Source organism: Gallinula chloropus (genome assembly GCF_964237585.1).
Source record: "Gallinula chloropus genome assembly, chromosome: Z".
NCBI classification, from domain to species: domain Eukaryota; kingdom Metazoa; phylum Chordata; class Aves; order Gruiformes; family Rallidae; genus Gallinula; species Gallinula chloropus.
Window position 1 is genome coordinate 29,716,130 of NC_140089.1, and position 3,391 is coordinate 29,719,520.

The following is a 3,391-nucleotide window of genomic DNA, read 5'->3' on the forward strand; positions in this document are numbered from 1 at the left end:
ATAGCTGATAGACCACAGTGAGTTTTTTCTCAATTATAGTCTGCAGAGCAAATGAGTATTTTTCAAAAAAGACCTAAACCCTTATTTCGCCAGTTGACCACAAACTCTACAGATTGTCAGATCAGTTCATATTGCCTTAAAAGCTCTGCTCTGCTTTTCCAAACTGACCATTACTACAATGCTTTCCAAAGGAAAGAAAACTCAGAAATCAGAAACCATGCCTACAGTATGCAATGCTGAAAGAAAACAGCCCGTTATTTATAGGGTTTGCTTTGTTTCTTCTTTCAGTTCTCAGGCTGAAGTGCAATGTAAGAATGCCACTTCTGCGTCATGGGTTTACAAATGCAGAAAGGCATGGCTTAGATCTCTTCAACTCAGAAGTCCACAAAATGTGGAACAAAAATAGCTACAGAATTTTTATGCAATAAAAAAATGGAGGGAAGTAGCTCCTCTATGCCTGTAATGCTACTTAGACCTGGAGAGTAAGTGAGAAATCAAGGCTGGCAATGTACAAATTGAAACCACAGTCCAACAAGTCTCCTGATCTAAACATTGTACCTTGCTCTCAGGTAAGAAAATAGCCCTACTTTTCTTTTTTGTGCACTTCTTAACTATCCAACTAAACAGACAAGGATCAGCTAGATTTCCAGGTCTATAAGTAATATACAGAAAAGATAAAATTCTCAACCAAAATTATTACAATAATCTGTTCTCCATTGAGTAAGCTTTTGACCTGAGAACTGTGGGTCACAGAATTGAAAGTGCAGCTGAAAATGCAAAATGTTCATTTCTATACAGTCTCCAGAAAGTAAAAGTCTACTCACACATACATTGGAGTGTCTGTAGGCTTCAGGAAACAAACCTTCCAGACTTCAGAGAATTCTTCATGGGGATAAAGACACAGTCTTTTTCCTTCTATTCAGACAGATCAAAGCTGAGCAAGGCTTTTAGCAGTAGATAGCATAACACTCCCAAATTCTACTATGATTTTGTGACTTACATACTAGAATTATTCTTCTTATTTTTGTCCAGTAAAGATTTCCCAAAGGGTCAAGGGACAAAGAGCAAAAAGGATAAAGAAAAGTTCCTGTACTTTATCACTGTAAAAGAGGAGTGAAAAAAGCATTAAGTATTGTGCTAAACACCAAATAAGGCTTCTGAATACTTGGAAGCAAGGTTGATCTGCTTGCAGTTCATACAAGTATTATGTGGAAACAGATGCAAAGAGATACAATCTATTCAATTCAGGTCCTCCATTGTCTACATCCTATCTTAGCACCTAGGAGGAAAACTGAAGAGATGCCTGCAAACAGCTTTTAAAGATTAATATTGACAACTGTGTTACCAGCTACTCTTGCTGATGGCTATATTCCTTTCAACAACAGAAGATCAGAGCTATAGTTTATATGCTACGTCCTGAAAAGATCTTCTGACAAGAGTTTTTTAAAGAAAATACTCTAGAAAACTAATCAGATTATTAATGTTCTTCTGGAACTATACAAAGTTTTGCTGAAGGATGAAAAATTGTTACATGTGACACACACACCTACATTTATTTTTTTATCATACAGCACGTGTAAAGATAACAAAGGTAGGATAAAAATTCATGCATATGGTTGGTTTTTCTAAAGTTTAGCTTTGTCTTTAGTATCAGCTGCATCCAAAAATTTAATCATTCTGCAGACTATCAGCATAGATTACGAATTTCTGACCAAGTTAGGAAGGCTTAAAGAAATTACAATGCAATATCTGTAGCTTCAGGTACTTGCTGTTTGAAATATTCCTCATGGTTGTTTACTCAGTGTTACACAAAGACAGAACAAAGGTGTTCAATTTTTTAGTTGCCCAATATTCTTATATTTGCATGGCCTTGTTACAAGGAAAAACAGCCTATTACAATTTCAGAACTTGTATCTTGTAACTCCTTGAGATATCCTTTAATCATCTTCTATCAGATGATGGCATGCTCACTTTCGGAACCTATTTATACAAACACACAGGGTTCCTCAGGTCCTTGTATTACTTTCATTGCCCTTTCTTATTTTTCCACATTTCTACAATGCTTTCACTTTATTAAATTACACACCAAACCATACCAAACTCCAAATGTGGCTTCACAAAACTTACGTTACCAAGTTATATAAGAAGCCTAGAATTTTGTTCTCTTTTTGCTAGTATTTGATGAAATTCTACTACCACCCTCTAATCCTCTTTTCATTTAACCTCTGCACCATAATCGTTGAGTCCATATTTTCTCTTTTTCCTTGTCTTTATCCATAGTTCTATCTAACTGTTCTTTCCTTTAAATTGCCTAAACGTCTTAGCTTATCTACACTCATAAAGACAGGGACCTGTAGTGCCATCTTGGATTATACTGAGTTATTGCAAGTAGCTTGTTATCTACCACTATGCTTCACTTCTACTTGTTTGCAGATACAAATGGTACAGGAAGAAAGGCAGAAATTTAAAATCATGTCTTATGATCAGTGGAAAAATATCCCCAGAGAAAAAGCTTCCTGTTTCAAGTTAAGTTTGAGACCTGGACTGATTATTCTTCTCCTAATAAACTTAGCAACCATGTAGCAAAAAGCTTAGCAACTCATGCTTTTTCAGTAACAGGAGTCTTCCACAACAGTATTTGCTCTTTCTTTTGTAACACAAACCTATTTGAAATAATAATAATAATTCACAATAATATAATGAAAAACATGAGGAATTGTAAAAACATATAAAAATCTACAGCATACACTAGTCCATAAATTTCGGGAACTACTGGTAACAGTTCAAAGCAGTCTCAAGATCCGGACAACTTCACATTTTGTCTTGTGTCTCTGTTTATTTTCCCAGTTTTTGGGCTACTGTATTCAGGGCCCCAATACAGTTTCTTCAAAGGAACACTGACATAAACCTACCCACTCTGCAGGTATTTCTCCACTGGAATCCTATTGTAATCAGCAGACCATCTCAGTGTTTCATAGAATCATAGAATGGTCTGGGTTGGAAGGGACCCCAAGGATCATAGAGCTCCAACCCCCCTGCCACAGGCAGGGACACCAACCTCCAGGCCTGGATCTACACAAGGCTGCCCAGGGCCCCATCCAACCTGGCCTTGAACACCTCCAGGGATGGGGAATCTACTACCTCCCTGGGCAGCCTGTTCCAGCACCTCAACATTCTTTATGTCAAAAACTTCCCCCTAATATCTAATCTAAACCTTCCCTCCTTTAGCTTTAGTCCATTCCCCCTTGTCCTGCCATTATCTGCTCTTTTAAAAAGTTGAATCCCCTCCTGCTTATAAGCTCCCTTCAAGTACTGGGAGGCTGCAATGAGGTCCCCCCGCAGCCTTCTCTTCTCCAGGCTGAACAAGCCCAGCTCCCTCAGCCTCTCTTCG